Raw genomic sequence first — 18033 nt, 5'->3', positions numbered from 1 at the left:
GCATTATCCATCTTAAACAGGACATGAACAACATTATCAAGGTAAAACCAAAACCAAGAAAATGATTCTACTTTGAAGAACAATGCCACATAGATGTGTCTCTCTTTGCATCTGTAGTTTGGCGACAGCAATAAAGAAATGTAAAACAAGATCATCATCCCTCCCTGTTGGATTGCTGTTGTTTGATTTGCACTATATCCTGCAGGATTGGGTCCCAGGAACCTTAGCCAGCCATGGTTTATTTTTTCCATCTACCCTTTGGAGGGATATGTTGACTGCGGACTGAGGGACGTGTGGAGACCTTTTTGCCTACAGGAAGAGGAACATTGTTGTTGCTTAGAGAAAGAGAGCAGCTGTGGCTGCTACTTTGGTTCTTACACACAGCATTTGTTCCAGCTGCCCAGGGAGTGAGAGCTATTATTGCTGTTTGCTCCTGTCTTCTTTTGATTGTCATCATTGCTGCGCTTCTCATTGAACTGCTTGTACTGGGAAGATCTGCTGCTGGGCATAATGAAGATGGCGGCGTAAGAGCTCGCTACTGCTGGAGCTCCGCCACCATATGTTTCTTTTAACACCTTTTAATCACCTTTTAGCGTTATTTTGGGGATCAGGAACGCCTCCCCTCCGTTTTATAACTTGCAATAAGTTTGGCTGTATTTTAATTTGTTTGTTTGTTTGTTTGTCTGTCTGTTGTTGTGTGAATGAGATTGAGTGAATGTGTGTTTGTGTTTATGTTGTTTAAGTGTTTTGCTGTATTAGATTTATTTTAAGATGTGCCTGGGAGAACATGCCTTGGGCCTCGCAGGGAGATTTTCGGGGGCCCCAATTAACGTTGTGACGGGTAATGGGAGGTATGGCATTGGGAGGAGAACGTGCCAGGTAAGGGGAACTCATCCCAGACAAGTTGTGTCTGTGCCTTGTTCCGGTTCTCCTCCTATCCACAGGACTGTTGGTTGTACTGTCAGCCAGCTCTCGGATCTCCAGGTGCTGCGGTCTTGTCCTTCATTGTTGGATGAGTTTCAGTTGGTGCAGCTCGAGGAAGTGGACAAGGTGCTTGGAATGGTGCGGACGACCACGTCTGCCCTTGATCCTTGCCCATCTTGGCTGGTGAAGGCCAGCAGGGCTGTAACCACCGGCTGGGCCAAAGAGGTTATAAACGCCTCCTTGAGAGAGGGAGTAGTCCCTGGTAGTCTCAAGGAGGCAGTAGTGAGACCTCTTCTAAAGAAACCTTCTTTGGACCCAGATATTTTGAACAACTATAGACCGGTGGCGAATGTCCCTTTTTTGGGCAAGGTCCTGGAGCGGGTGGTCGCCGGCCAGCTCCAGGCGCTCTTGGATGAAACCGATTATCTGGATCCATTTCAATCCGGTTTTAGGCCTGGTTTTGGCACTGAAACAGCCTTGGTCGCCCTGTATGATGACCTTTGTCGGGAGAGGGACAGGGGGAGTGTGACCCTGTTGATTCTCCTTGATCTCTCAGCGGCGTTTGATACCATCGACCATGGTATCCTTCTGGGGAGGCTCGCGGAGTTGGGAGTTGGGGGCACTGCTTGGCAGTGGCTCTGCTCCTACTTAGCGGATCGTCGCCAGAAGGTAGTGCTTGGGGAACATTGCTCGACACCCTGGACTCTCCATTGTGGAGTCCCTCAGGGGTCGGTCTTGTCCCCCATGCTCTTTAACATCTACATGCAGCCTCTGGGTGCGGTCATCAGGAGTTTTGGAGTGCGTTGCCATCAGTACGCTGATGACACGCAACTCTACTTCTCCTTTTCACCTTCTTCAGGTGAGGCTGTTGATGTGCTGAACCGTTGCCTAACTGCGATAATGGACTGGATGAGAGCTAATAAACTGAAACTTAATCCAGACAAGACTGAGACACTGTTGGTGAGCTCTTTACCTGCCCAGATGGTGGATGTTCATCCTGTTCTAGATGGGGTTACACTCCCCTTGAAGGAACAGGTTCGTAGCTTGGGGGTCCTTTTTGACCCTTCCTTGTCGCTTGAGGCTCAAGTGGCCTCGGTGGCACGGAATGCGTTTTACCATCTTCGCTTAGTAGCCCAACTACGCCCTTATCTGGACAGTGACGATCTCGCCTCAGTTGTTCACGCTCTGGTAACCTCTAGACTGGACTACTGTAATGCGCTCTACGTAGGGCTGCCCTTGAAGACCATTCGGAAACTTCAGCTAGTGCAAAATGCGGCAGCCAGGTTGTTAACGAGGACCCGCTGGTCTGCGCATATAACACCTGTCCTGGCCCGCCTGCACTGGCTGCCTATTTGTTTCCGAGCCAGATTCAAGGTGCTGGTTTTGACCTATAAAGCCTTACACGGTGTGGGACCACAATACCTTGTGGAACGCCTCTCCCGCTATGAACCTACCTGTTCACTTCGTTCAATATCCAAGGCCCTCCTCCGGGTACCAACTCATCAGGATGCCCGGAGGATTGTTATTAGATCTAGGGCCTCTTCTGTAGTGGCCCCTGAACTGTGGAACAGTCTACCTGTGGAGATACGCCTGGCGCCTTCGGTACTTTCTTTTAGGTGCCAGGTTAAGACCTGGCTATACTCCCAGGCATTTTAATGTTCAATGTGTTTCATTTAATTTTTTTTCCGTTTAACTTGTTGCTGATTTTATTGTAATTTTATTGTAATATTGTATTTTAATCTTGTTTTGTTCACCGCCCAGAGAGCTATTCGCTATGGGCGGTTTAAAAATGAAATAAATAAATAAATAAATAAATAAATCTTAAAGATAAATAGATGTGTTGTGGCATCAGCTTTCATGGACTGGAACAGGGATGGGAACCTGTGGCTCTCCAGAAGTTATTGGACTACAACTCACATCATCCCTGAGCATTGGCCATGCTGGCTGGGGCTGATGGGTGTTGAAGTCCAACAATGTCCAGAGGGCCACAGGTTCCCCAGCCCTGGACTGGAGCTAACAATAAAGTCTGAAGTCACAAAAATAGCCACAGAATGCAACCAGTCTCATACACAACTGGACAATTATCCTTTGGCTTGTTATATTTCAATTTAACATTGAAGAACCTGACTACAAGTTTCCTTCTCAGAATATTTATCCAGAGATAGCAACCCTTCATCTAATCATGTGAGGATTTCACAGCTTTTGTTCATTTCAGGGTGAGGGTTTAGCAAAACTGACCAATGAAAGATTTGGATGATCTGCATCTAAATGGTAGATCATAACTGTATTATGGTTTATTTGTGTATATTGTTGTAAACCTTTTAGGAAACATTCTGTTTGAAAAGTAGTTTATAAGTTTTTAAAAAATACAATAATAAAATTATTTCTCCAAAGCTTGATTTCTTTTCCTGCTGATCTTGCCTGGTGCCTTCATAGCTTGACACATGTTTGGGGTGGGGGACGCCAAACAAATCATGGCCAAGAAAGGCTGTTGGGTTTGAACATAATACCAAACCATAGTTAAAGCAAGCCATAGTTTGTAAGTCAACAACAAACCATCACGGTTAGTCTGCTTGGCTAAACCACACTTGGCTAAAAAAAACCAATGGTGTTATGTGTGAAGTAGACCACTGGAAGGTAAGCGGGATAACAGATTAGAGACAGATTTGGAGGGAATCTGGCAATGAAAAGACTCGGCACATATTAAACATGCTCAGGAATATGATCTAGTAGGCTTCACTGAAAACTGGTCAAAAGATACACCCCAAATGAGGGATGTGAGAGCTGTGCTGAAATTGGAGAACTTAGCAGGGGTTGGGAACAAGTAGCTGAAGCAATGGATAAGGTGAAGGTGGGGATCCACAGCAAGGAAACAAGTGAAATGGTGGGGTGGGTGGGAATAATGGATTCGTAGGCAGGATCTCTTCATGAAGCAGGGACCTGGTACTTTTACATGTTGGGCCAAGTTGGCCCCAAGTTGGCGAGACATGAAATCGAGCCTTCAGTGTCATCAGCCCAGTTCTCTGGAATCCTCTGTCAAAAGAGATTCAGCAGGTGCCTTCTGTTTTAACTTTTAAGCACCTGCTGAAAACCTTTCTGTTCCGCCAGGCTTATGCAGGCAGTTTAGATGCATTTTTTGCAAGGGTTGACCTTTGTTTTTATTGTATTTTTAATTTTTTTATTCTGTGGTGGTAGTTGGTTTTTAATGTGTTGTAAACTGCCTTGAAGGCTTTAACGAAATAGCAGTATACAAATATTCTTATAAATAATAAAATAAATAAATTCAGGACTAACACACTGGCTACCTATTTTTCTACTGTCTTTCTGTTCAGAAATGCACAAAGCGGGGTTTGGCAACTGAACTGCAAAAAACAACAATAGTTAACAGCAATTTAAATATACAAATTGGCAACAAAAGCAGATAAAATAATCCAAGACCATATCCTTCACAGTATTCACAGAAGATCCTGACCGCCTAGATTTCCCTGATGGCTTGCTAGGCTAAGTCCTAGTCTGAGCCCCCACAATCCTCTGTTCTAGTTAGATTCTAATCCCAGGCCATCTTGTTGAATAAGCCTGACTAAGAGAGGGTGGAGCAGGTTATCATTCTACTTAATTTCTCGTGCCTTCTGGGAAATAAGGCTGTCTGTTTCTAAACATGAATTGCACAGGAATGATTTCTAGCAGTAGTTAAGATTTTTGAAGAGTGAAGGGAAAAAGAAGCAGTGCAATCGGAAAGCCAATGACTGTCATTGTTCATGTCATCTGTTTCGCCTTGCTGAAGAAGCCCATAGCTTTGGCTCTATCTTTCATTCACACATTCAATCTGCAACCAAGAGATGCTGCTTCTCCCTTTACAACACAGCAAAAATATGGTCTTTCCTCTGTCCCCTCAGCAATCCCCCAGTTCGTGTTCTAGTCACCTCTTGCCTACACTACTCCACTGTTCTCTCTGTTGCCTCTTTGTGGTCCCTTCACATTTTATCCTGCACTCTGCTGCCAAAATCATTCACCTCTCTTGTCATCCTGATCACGTGACACCCCCTTAAACCCCTGCACTGGCTTCCTGGCTGCTCCCAGATACAGCACAAACTCTATGCCCTTCCCTTTGATGCCTGCTATGGTTTTGCTTCCTCCTTATCTCTCTGTTCTTAAACCCCAAAGCATCCCTGCCCATGATGGCTGCATCTCCAGCTCCAATGCCCGCCACCATCCAAAGGTCCCTGCCTCCCTTACAACACTTCCTTTCTTGGGATGCTTGGGACTGCCTCCCAGATCACCTCTCTGATACCACCTCTCATTTCCTTTAAATCCCTCTTCAAAACCCACTTTTTCTGTGATGCTTTTGGCTGAACCCCCTAGTTCCCACGTCCTCCTGCAACTAAGCCTAACCATGTGCAGCTGAAACAATTGCATGCTGCTTCCCTATGTACCCCTGCCTCTATTTCTCTCTCCTTGTTCTGTGGCTCCTCCTGTGTCATATTCAGATGGTAGGCACCTTGGGGCAGAGAGATGTCCTTTGGTACTCTGTAAAGCTGATGGTGCTACATTTGTATTATTAATAATAATATTTGTAAGATGTTTAAAAGTTTTTAAAACCCATAAAAATACATAAGGCAAGCTGGACACAGGAAAAAATCCACAAACATCTTGATCTGTCCAATGAAGCTGAACAAACAGAAACTAATCAGAACAGAAAGTGTTACTGGCAACTCTCATGATACGGCTGAAAAGAACATTTGTAGCTGATCTAACTCAAGACCTCAAACCCCAACCCTGACCATAAGATGGCTTAGCAAACCACAGCAGCCTTTATTTTCCCCTTCTAACTATCCCAAGCCATCACTTGACTTTTCTCTTCAAAAGGAATGATCAGCGGGAAGCAGAACTTGTTGACTTTCTATTTCAAAATGCACGGCTAGAATATTTAGCTTGTTTAAAATCAGCAGCTATGCAACCAACCCCTTAAAAATAAAAGTGGAGGATCTAGTTCTGCTACTTGCAGTCATCTACAGTGTGCCATTCCACAAACAACAAACTGAAATAACAATAAAATATAATAAAACCAGTCCCTGACAGCACAGTCCTTTTCATGTCCACTCAGAAGTGAATCCCATTTAGTCCAGTTACTTCCAAGTTTTGGCCGATTCCGTTTCAACATCACTGCTTTACAGGATATAGACTTTCTTTTCCGTTAGTTTAGGAATTGGGATAGAGGGTGGTGGATGGTCTGGGCAGGATTAAGTTACAGCTTGATAGTGTAGTGTAATGTCATATTGTGTCAGAGCTTACTTCTGTTTGTAAGGTTCAAAAATTATCATATGAAAATAATAAAGTATCATTTTGTTTTTTTATTGTTCCACACTCTCGCCTATGCCTGGTTACTGCCATAAGTAAATATGAGCCAGGATGGTGGTGGATGAACAAATAGTACTGAAATTAAAACTCTTAATTTACAGTGTCCCTTGGCAAATACTATCAAATACTATATGGCATCGGACCGCAATACCTGATGGAGCGCCTCTCTCGCTATGTACCTACCCGTTCACTACGCTCGACGTCGAAGGCCCTTCTCCGGGTCCCAACCCATAAAGAGGCCCGGAGATCAACAACTAGATCTAGGGCCTTCTCGGTGGTGGCCCCCGAACTATGGAATGCCCTCCCAGACGAGATACGCCTGGCGCCTTCTCTGTTATCTTTTCGGCGCCAGGTAAAAACTTACCTTTTCGCCCAGGCTTTTTAAATTTTGTAAATTTTTAAATATTTTAAATTTAACATTCTAAATTTAATATGATCTTAATTTATAAATCTCAATGGCAATTTTATTAATGTTTTATAATTGTACTATATATATATTTTTTTTCCACATTTGCTCATATTTTAATTGTGATTTTATTTGTTGTACACCGCCCTGAGAGCTTTCTGCTATAGGGCGGTCTAGAAATGTAATTAAATAAATAAATAAATAAATATCAAGGTGTTTCATTCTGAAACTGGTGGCAGCATTGCACCATAAGGGTATCCCTTGAAGGAAAGGACTGCCTCACATACAACATAGCAATGACTACATCCACAGTGGGTATAGATATCCCAGAGATAAGGGTTGGATACTGTGGAGTGCCTAGGCTGTGAGTGAAAATATTTAACACAAAGGCTGGGAAGTGTTGAATAGCCTCTGTACATATGTAAAGGTAGGTAATACATTGTATAGAGACAGTCATCCCCCTCATCTGCTGAAGGAAGGCAGGGATGGTTGGGTGTGGACGTCGCCATGTGCTGTCCTTTTGGATCACAAAATGTTTCATTACCATCTGACCAATGAGCATTCAAGAACTTGACCTACATTACACATTTTTGCTCATTGTTTATGCTTCAAAAGTATCTCTTACACAGTCACGAAAGCTTGCAAACCCATTAAGTTGGTAAAACAAAACAAAGACTTCTTCAGATTCATTTGCCACCTCCTTTGTTGTGGGGTGATGCTCACTTCAACAACCTTCTGCTAAAATAAGGCAAAAAATCTGTTCAGCACAATCCACTTTCCCCTGTAATTGGGTTGAGATGGAAAAGAGAACGCTTACAAGAAAGTATTGAAACTTACCTCAAAGGACGTGAGAGCTGAAAATATGCAGGATTGATAGTGTCCAACTGTTCTGGAGAACAGAAGAGAAACTCTCCAACACACAGTTCTGCAATGCAGTCTTGAGCTCAGCTGATTATGAGTCAGCTGTATTGACAAACTCCTCCTCCGTTGGCTGCTGACAGAGCCCAAAATTTCCCCAGGCTGTCTAAAGCTACGGCTGTAACTCTTTCGTGCCCACAGATGGCTTCACTTTACACCACGATAAAGGACTTGCATGTACCAATTGCACCTATGTTCCTAGGATCATATATCACAATATCCCCAATGTTTCCTCATGTGGACCAACACGACTATTTTTGCTTCTTCTTTTTTTAAAGTCCCTAAGTAACTGTAAGGTAATATCCTTTACAACAGGGATGGGGAATCTGTGGCCCTACAGACATTTTTGGACTATAATTCCCAGCTGGAATGGCCAATGGTCAGAGATGATGGGAGGTGTGGTCCAACAACAATGAAGGGCCACCATTTCCCATTCTTGCCTTTCAAGGATCAACTAAAAAACCACCAAGTAATGAGTAAGCTTTTTGAGACACCCAAACTCAGACTGGGCATTAAGCAAAAAGGAGAGCAGAGGGTGGTTGAAGGAAAAGGATGTTCCAGAAAACAGTAACCTTCGCTTGAATAAGAACTCTGGAGACATCGAAAGCTTGCTTACCACTTTTGGACTTTTGAGTTGGTCACAAAAAGGATGTTACCTTACTGTTAATTTTAATTTCCCTTTCCATATGGACCAGCAGTTCTTACAGCAATCTTTTATTGTTCTCAAAGAAATTATGTGGTGAAAAATGCATTGTTTCAGCAAGAAGATATGGGCTACCTCTGCTGCCAGATGTGAAAATTACTTTTGCTGCACCTTGAATAGGGGGTAATTGTATTCCTTTTTCAGGGGTCTTCCCAACTCCAGGAACATAGGAAGCTTCCTTATACCAGCTAGGGATGGAAGGATCTGTCAATTTCAGTTCTCTCAGTTTCTCATTTTTCCAGTCTTGAATTCAGTTTCTCATATTTCTGCAGTAATTTGTTAATTTTAAAAAAAAAATCTCATGAAAAATGTTCAGCATTTTTGGTTTATTTATCCTAATTCACACATTGTATGCAATTTTGACCAATGTACCCATTTTGCAAGCAGTTTCTCCTAATATAATGCATTTTGTATGCTATTTTCACTTATATTCATTTGTAAGCACACTTTCCCCCTAATATATGCATTTTTGCAAACGTTCTTTGGTAGGAGAGCTATATTCTAATAAGTGCAAATCTAAGGATGGCTGTTTCGGTTCTCATATTGTTTTGGAAAGTGTGAATTTAATAGATTTGGCTTTAAATGTGAATTGAGTCAAAATTCTCTCCCATCCCTAATAACAAGTCAAACTCTTGGTCCATCTAGCTCAGTATTGTCAATACTGACTGGCGATAGTTCTCCAGTATTTCAGACAGGGGACATTCCCAGCCCTATCTAAGATGCCGGGGATTGAACCTGGGACCTTCTGCATGCAATTCAGGTGCTCTACCATTGAGCTACGATCCATACCCCTAAATGGAGTAATGAACATTACAAGCAGCAGCTTTGAATGTAAACATGAATGAAGACAATTACAGAATGGCAAAACAGGGGAAAAAGGAGAACTAATGAACATGAACCCTCACATTACATGGGGGCCTGTTTTAAACATGCATTTGCTTTCCATTTCTGCAAAGGCATCACACTAAGAGAATGTGAGAAACTCTGGATTGCAGGCAAAGGAAACAAGGCAGGCAGCATAGCGTCAGCATGTGGCATCCCTGGGCAAACACTGGGGCTTCGCCAAGAGATCTACCAGTAGATTCTGAATTACCTTCTGCCCAGCTCTGATGTCAAGCTACACCTGTAGGCTAAAAACGCTGACCAGCTACCTGCAGGCTGGCTAGTAGCGACAGCTTTGCCAGTTATTTAACAATTTTTATTTATTCATTTATTCTATTTATATCCCGTCCTTCCTCCTGAAGGGAAAATTGTACTGCTTACTAGAATTTATATATACTGTTCACAAGAACAAAAAGACCTCTGTGCAGTATACAATAGTCTAAAATAATAATTGAAATAACAATAAAAACCAAACAAAACAGGTTACATAAAAAAATTAAAATAACATCAGTAATTTCAAAACATTTACAGTATACCTACCAAAATCACATGTCAAAATTACATGCTAAGGCTTGCTGGGGTGGGGAAAGGTTTTTGCAGGCCCCAAAAACAATTCAGTGAAGGTGCCTGCCTAATATCAACAGGCAGCGAGTTCCAAAGTGTAGAGGCTGCCACATTGCCACATTGAAGGATTGATTTCTTGCACGTTCAGAACAAAAATTCCACAGTTCCAACAGATCTAAGTGGTTGAGTGAGCACATGTGTAGTAAGGTCATCCTTCACTTAAACCGATTCCAAGCTGTTGAGGGTTTTAAATACCAATAGTAAGCATCAGCATCAGCTCCTGGCTAGGTCAGGGGGCATAAAAGCCCAACTGCCTTTGGGGAGCCCCTTAAGTAGTTCCAAGGGAGAGGGTGCTACCCCTTCTGTTTTTTAAAAACCAATCTACCAATCTAGATTGGTAGTGGGGAGGGCATGCAGCATATGGATCGTTCTTGCGCAGGGTGAGAGCCCATGCAGTGAACTGAACGATAGGAGAGAGTCACCAGATGCCTTCAGAATGAGAGTCTGCAACTGGCAAAAGGCTGGCCCTCCCTGGATGTGAGACAAGGGGAGTACATGTGCACTGTGTGGAAGTTATCGAGTGGGTCTGACTATTCCCAATTCTCCCAGAGGCCAACTGGGATAACTGGGTCAGGTAGGCTTTGTTGGTGGGCTCTTGTTGGTCCATATTAGGTGATTAGGAGAAGTCTTAGTAAGGAGGAACATGGGTGACGCCACCCCAATTCCAGTGATCATGGGTAGAGGGAGGTATGGCCATGGGGAGGTAGTGAAGTATCATAGAAGATGAGGGCAAGGCTATCTATGCCTTGTGCCTCTCTCCCACTCCTCTCATGGACAGGTTCCTTGTTGTTCATCTGCTGGGCCCATTAGCCTGTGTGTGCTGTTATTTAACACCAGATCGGTACACAATAAGACTACACTCATCCATTATTTGATCGTGAATGAAGGTGCTGATTTGGTGTGCATTACTGAGACCTGGGTGGATGAGCTGGGAGGAATTGATCTCCCCCAGCTTCCCCCCCCCCCGGATACTCGGCACAACACCAGCACAGGCAGCAGGGATGGGGGTGGGAGTTGCTGTGGTCTACAGAATTTCCATCCCTGTCACCAGGAAACCACTCTGTCTTGGAGCTGGCTGTGAGGGCTTGCACCTGGTGTCAGGCCAAGGAGAGAGTAAACTAGGGTTGCTGCTGGTGTACCGTCCGCCCTGCTGCCCGGCAGCTTCTCTGACTGAGCTGGCAAAGGCTGTCTCAGCTGTGGTATTGGAGGAGCCCAGAACGTTAATCCTTGGTGATTTCAGCGTCCATACTGAGGCTGCTGCTAGTGTTGCACCATGGGACTTCATAGATTCCATGATGACCATGGGGCTGTCTCAAGTTGTCACCGACCTGATGCATAGAGCAGGGCACACCCACGACTTGGCTCTTCCTCCAGATGGAGGAAAGGATGATCTAGAGAAAGAGGGGTGGATGCCACTTCCTGGTGAAGTTTAGACTTAAGGCTCCGATCCTCCCCTGCAGGGGTGATGGACAGATTAAGATGATACGCTCCCAGAGATGAATGGAATCCACAGGATTCCTGAATGCCCTGGGGGAGTTCCCAGTAGACAGAGCAGGTGCCCCAGATGAAGCCCTTGTCACTCTGTGGAGCAGCGAGTCATGTCGGGCTTTTGACATGGTTGCCCCTGAGTGCCCTCTCCAGCATTGTGGAGCCCAATTTGCACCTTGGTACACCAGTGAGCTAAGGGCAATTAAACAGGCTGGATGACAGCTAGAATGTAAGTGGTGAAAGACATGCTGTGAAGCTGATTGGGCATGAGGAAAACATAACCATGCCTACCCTCGACTTGTTTTTTGCTCCAGATGGTGGAAGGGGTAGAGATGACGGGATGGATGTCACCCCATTTTCATGGTCAGACCACTTCCTGGTGCAGTTTAGCCTTATGGCTCCAATCCTCCCCTGCAGGGGTGGTGGATGGATTAAGATGGTCCACCCTGGAGACTAATAGAATCCACTGGATTCCTGAGTGCCCTGGGGGAGTTTCCAGTAGATAGAGCAGGTGACCCTGTTGAAGCCCTTGTCATGCTGTGGAACAGTGAGGTGCATTGGGCTTTTAACACAGTTGCCCCTGAGCGCCTTCTCCAGCATTGTGGAGCCCAGTTTGCTCCTTGGCACACCAGTGAGTTCAGGGCAATGAAATAGGCTGGACAACAGCTAGACCATACATGACGACAGACATGCTGTGAGGCTGATCGGGCACAAGTAAAACATAACCGTGCCTACTGTGTGGTGGTGAGAGCAACAAAGAAGGCCCACTTCTCTAACCATCACATCCTCAAGTAGCCGTCCAGTGGAGCTTTTCCTTACTGTCAGGGGTCTGTTGACATCAACTCCAGGAAATGGAGTTTTAGACCCTTTGAAGGCCCACTGTGAATTGTTTGCAAGGCACTTTGAGGGTAAAGTTGCTTGCCTCTGTTACAATCTTGATGCTGCATCCACATCTACTGTAGTCCCCAATGAGGTGTCCAGTGCAACATCTGCTGCAACTTCTTGGGATCTGTTTCAATTGATGAGGCCTGATAACGTGGACAAGGTGCTTGCGATGATGTGGCCAGCAACGTGTCCTCTTGACCCTTGCCCTTCTTGGCTTATTAAAGCTTGCCAAGGTGGGTTGACCGAGTGGATCCAGAGTGCAGTTAACGCATTGTTGCAGGAGGGAGTGGTTCCAGCTGCCCTGAAAGAGGCAGTGATATGACCACCCTTGAAAAAGCCCACCCTGGTCCCGTTGGCTTGTGACAATCACTGTCCAGTTGCAAATACCCCTTTTTAGGGAAGGTGATTGAGAGGGTTGTGGCACAGCAATTGCAAGTACTTTTGGATGAAGCAGATTATCTTGACCCATTCCAGTCTGGGTTCAGGCCTGGTTATGGGACTGAATCAGCCTTGGTCACCCTGATGGATGACCTTTACTGGGAAAAGGACAGGGGGAGTGCAACCGTTATTCTTACTTGATATCTTGGCAGCTTTCTATACCATTGGGCAAGGTGTCCTTCTCGGCCAACTTGGTGAGATGGGTATCAGAGGCACTGTTTTACAGTGGTTCTGATTATATCTCCAGGAACATTTTCAGAGAATAGTATTGGATGATTGTCTCTTGGCCCCCTGGCAGTTGTGCTGTGGGGTGCTACAGGGTACCATCTTGTCCCCCATGCTGTTTAACATCTATATGAAGTCCTTGGGAGCAGTCATCAGATTTGAGGCGAGGTGTCAGCAGTACGCTGACAATACCCAGCTCTATTTCTCTGTAACATCTGAATCTGGGGAGGCCATGCAAGCCCTGTACTGCTGCTTGGACTCAGTGATGGGCTGGATGAAGGCCAATAAACCAAGTCTGAATCCTCGCAAGACAGAGGTGCTGTGGGGTGGTGGTTCCCAAGTTTGGGTAATTTGTTAGTTGCCTGCTTTGGATGGGGTCGTATTCACTCTGAAAGAGCAGGTCTATAGTCGGGGGATGCTCCTGGATCCAACTTTGTTGCTAGAGGCCCAGGTGACCTCAGTGGCTAGGAGTACCTTTTACCAGCTTTGGCTGGTAAGACAGCTGCGGCTGTTTCTGGACTGGGATAGCCTGACCACTGTTGTCCACACACTGGTAACCTCCAGGCTGGTTTACTGTAATGCACTGTATGTGGAGCTGTCCTTGAGGTTGGTCCAGATGCTGCAGCTGGTGCAAAATGTACTGGTGAGATTGCTCACTGGGGCAGGGTATTGGCAACATTCACCCCATTGCTGAAAGAATTGCACTGGTTACCTATTAGCTACCAGGGTACGTTCAAGGTGCTAGTTTTGGTGTACAAAGCCCTTAAAAAGCTTGGGACCAGTATACCCGAAAGACCGTCTTACCACTTACATACCCAGTCTTTTGCTGCACTCTGGAGGTGAGGGCCTCCTGAAGATACCATCTTAACAGGAGGTCTGATCCGCACAACATAGGAAGTGTACCTTTAGTGTAGTGGTACCTACCCTTTGGAATTCCCTCCCCTTAAATATTACACAGGTGCCATCTGTTATCTTTTCGGCTCCTTCCTCGGAGGACCTCCTCTTTCAACAAGCCTTTTAGGTAGAGACCTTATCCCAGTCTTGTTTCTGCACTGGAAATGCTTTTTAATACATTTTAAAGCTTTTTAAAAAATATTTTTCATATGTTTGTAAAGGATGTTTTGTTTTAATATATTTTAAAGTCTGTTTTTATGACGTTTTAGAATGTTTTTAGTGCTTTTGTTTGCCACCCTGGGCTCCTACCAGGAGGAAGGGTGGGATATAATAAATCAAATAAATAGTAACTTTGAATTTGGCCGGTTGAGGGCTTTATATATCAACAGTAACACTTTGAATTCGGAAATCAGCAACAGGCGCACGTCTCAGAGCAAGAGTGTTACAGGCTGTATAGACATCTGATTCCACTGAATGTATAAACTGCATTGATTTTATATGTTGCTCTGGAATCTATAGGATTTAAAAATAACTTCAATTTTAGAGTATAATTCTTGTGGAAATCTAAGTTGCTCAAGTAAGAACTCATCTCATGCCAATTAAGTATTGCACACCCTCCAATATTTCATCAATGATCACAGAGATGGTACTTTTAATATCCCTATCCAGTTCATGCCACTCAAATGCTCCAGCTCATCCTTCGTTACAGGTTACTGCACAGCTGCTCAGTTCTATTAATTTTCTCTACAATAGCTAGTCTTGCACTAGCTTCAGAAGCAGGGTGTGTACATTGAGGAGTATAATGAAAAATTGCTCTATCCTGTTCTTTCCCAAAGAGCTCGCCTCCCCCCCCCTTTTGTAGCTTTTCAACATTAATGTGATTGGCAGAAGCCACATTTTATATTTATAAAATAAGAATTTATATAGAATTTATATCATGTCATGTGCCAGGGTTCTAAATAAGGTCACAAAAGTTACTAACCTGAAAAACAGACAAGTAAACAAATAATGCAAAATTGCTAACCTGCTAAAAAGCTAGAAGTCTGTGTTTCTGTGTGGGACATGGAGGAGTGGAAGCCCCTCTTAGGAGGGCAATGAAAAAAAACTGCCTTTCACAATGCAGGCTGACAAAGGACAGGTGGAACAATCTACCCTTCCTTTGCAAAACTACTGTTTCTTCCTCTGGAGCTAGCACAGAAACCAAGTGGGCTGGGGAAAGGGGAACCACAGGAAAGGCCTGTAGCTCAGTAGCAGAGCATCAGCTTTGCACAGAGAAGGTCCCAGGTTCAGTCCCTGCCATCTCCAGGTAGACCGGGGGAGAAGCCTGTCTGAAACCCTGGAGAGCCACTGCCAGTTAGTGTACACAATACTAAGCTAGATGGACCCATGGGCTGACTCAGTATAAGGCAGCTTCCTAGGTTCCATCACTCCTCTGCCAACCCACTCATTCACCTGCATGGAATTCCTTCTCACCTACCAGGTGAATTGTGAAGTACAAGCTGCTGTATGCAAGGTGACCTACGTGAACAGCAAGGCCACAAATTTACATGGCTGAAAAAAAAAAAACCCATCATAATACCAAAATATAATGTCTCAAACTGGGATTTGGCAAGGATACCAGAAATCAGTAGCACACTTCACTATTGTAAATAGGTCTGCAATTCCTAAAAACCTTAACAACCAAGTGTTAAATCTTTAATAAAGGATGCAGCTTTTTGTGCATTAGATCCAATGAAATTCATGTACCCAAGTTATTCAAGTCCATCAACTTCAATGGGTCTACACTGAGCTGGACTAGCATAAGATACAACCCAAACTCTTTTTACCCTCACAACAATTCTGTGAGGTAGGTTAGGCTGAGACAAAGTGTCTGGCCCAAGACTACCAAGGAAGCTTCATGGCTGAGTGGGGATTTGAACCCAGGTCTCCTAAGTCCTAGTCCAACAACCTAACCATTACACCACACTGGCTCACTTAATACCTTCATGACTACAGGAATAAAATGGGGTTTGCTTCTCCTGTCCTGATACTAAACATATTTGCTAGTGAATAACCACTAGACCACACAGGCTCTATAAACAATTATATAAATAATGTTGCTACAGCGCTATAACCCCTTTCCCCTTTAATGCACATTATTTTGAGAAAACAATGCAGCTTTTAACTGCACCTTCGGGCAAATTGTTTATAGCAAAAGTCCCAAATGTTTTCATTGCTAAATGAGCTTTCATTCACCTCCTGCTGTAATTAACTCAAAATAATCCTCCTGGAATGTAGAATTGCCTCATAGTCCGGAGTGATATTCTTCCTTCACTTTTATAGAAAAGCAAAAGGTGCAAAACCTGGACAAGAAAATCAAGGAGGGGAAAAGCTGCTAGTACTCCTGCAACAGCTCCCCACTACAAATGAAACCAGAATTTTTGTTGCACCACTTAGGAACACTGCCTTCTACAGGAGTTAAAGAGGTGTAGATGGTTCTCTCCCTTCCCATTTTTCTTTACAACAACCTTTGAGGTAGGTTAGACTGAGAAACAGAGACAGACCCAAGGCCCAGGGACACCCAGTGAACTTAATGGCTGAGTGGGGATTTAAACCCTAGTCCAACAACCACTATACCACACTGGCTTCAGTTGTGCTTATTCTCAGCTAAACTGACATTTCCAAGCAGGTATATATAGCACTGCACTGTGAGTCACTTTCTGCTCTACAATATACTGAGCTTCAGTGGCATTTCAGAATAAATGACGTTGGATTGGATCAGGTCACAAGTGCCAATTCCAGTGAGCTGTTTCCCATTCATACAATGGATTTTTGAAGTGATTCTGCAAATTCATACACACATGGCAAAGTTACACTGACACGAGTTTTCCATAACATTTTTCAAAGGGTAATTCCATGGCAGAGTTCAAAACAGGAATCCTGGTTTCTACTTTTGCACATGCAGTAACTCATCAACAGGAAACATTACAACAGACTCAACCCTAAACTTCCTTGTGAGACATGCCTTCTTCAGTTGCAGGAAGCTTTATATATGATACCAACTTTTAAAGAAAAAAAACTTTGCAAGAGTCACATATCCAATTGGCTGGATAGAGGATAAAGACAGTGAAAGGCCATAGCTGAATGGTAGAGCACAAGCTCTGCATGCATGCATGCATGCAAAAGGTGCCAGATTCAATATCCAACATCTCCATGCAAGCCTGAGAGAGAACTCCTGCCAATCAGTATAGATCAGGGTTGGGTAGGCTGGGATCTCTGGCTAATTTGCTGTAGACTGGCAAAGAAGTGCACTTTTTTAACAAGAGCAACAACCAAACAACATTTCCCACCGAAATTAGGCTGCTAAAATGAAGTCAGCTAACCAACCAGGTATATACTTTTGTACTGTGAGCTAAGTTTAATTCTGGTACTGAAAAGAAATTCGGCAGAGGCACAGTTATTTAATTCTCACTGTGTGTCTTTTGCACATGGCTGTGGTCAGTAGATTTTGAGTTGTAGTAAAAAAAGAAGATCCGACCAGCCTGAAGTCTGTCTACCCTGGTGTAGATAATACAGAGCTAGATGGGTCAATGGTCTAAGACTGCTTCCTGTATTACAAAAAGCGATGCTTTAAAATTAATATAGCTCAGTGGTAACAACACAGTAGCAACAATAGCAAAAAAACTTGATGGGTGACTAGCTACACGGAAACATTGCCTCCTGTTGGCTATAGAGACCATTTCTCTTTGGGGAAACGCCATATCCCAGGGGCAGAGCATCAGCTTTTACATGCCGAACATCCCAGGTCCCTCTATTTATTTATCTGAAGGCATCTGAGGCCACCATCCAGATCAGGTGTGGGGAACCTTTGTTCCTCTAAATGTTGCTATACAACTCCTATCACCCCCAGCCATGGGCCATGCTTGGTGGGGCTCATGGCTCTTGTAATTCGGCAACATCTAAAGGGCCAAAGTTTCCCCATGCCTGATGTAGGTAAACCAAAGCAGGTTTGGATTTGGTCAGTGTCTGGATAGGAGACATTTTGGGAACCACGCGTATGCTACCTTGGGGTCCGTCGTAGAAGAAAGGTGGTTCATAAACGTATGGAAATAAACAAATAGTTCAAGTCTCTTCAGAAGCTTTTTGGTTTTATTTCAACTTTCTTCTCAGGTATGAGTTATTAAATGATGCTTATTTATTTAAAATATTTATGTGCTGCTTTTGAGAGGAAACTCTTTAAAACATACATGAACATATTAAACATGCATACGAACAGCAATGACAAAAAACAGCCACACTCTTGAGAGAC

General features: G+C 44.0%; 1 protein-coding gene across 4 annotated transcripts in view; it reads right to left on the bottom strand.

Moving 5' to 3' along the window:
• The window catches only part of LOC133369155 (receptor-interacting serine/threonine-protein kinase 2-like), a 53509-nt gene that overhangs the window by 32545 nt on the left and 2931 nt on the right, over positions 1-18033 (bottom strand). Inside the window, exon 1 of one of the 4 annotated variants that reach the window (XM_061594102.1) lies at positions 7526-7615. The exons of 2 other annotated variants lie outside the window; for them this stretch is intronic. The gene's annotated coding sequence lies outside the window, so the exon portion shown is untranslated. Of the gene's footprint in view, positions 1-7525; positions 7616-18033 lie in introns of those variants that run through there. One more of the 4 variants, XM_061594103.1, reaches the window with a different exon arrangement.

The sequence above is a fragment of the Rhineura floridana genome, chromosome 13 (assembly GCF_030035675.1).
Source record: "Rhineura floridana isolate rRhiFlo1 chromosome 13, rRhiFlo1.hap2, whole genome shotgun sequence".
Classification (NCBI taxonomy): domain Eukaryota; kingdom Metazoa; phylum Chordata; class Lepidosauria; order Squamata; family Rhineuridae; genus Rhineura; species Rhineura floridana.
Note: the sequence above shows the minus strand (reverse complement) of the source record. Positions and strands in the feature narration are given on the sequence as shown.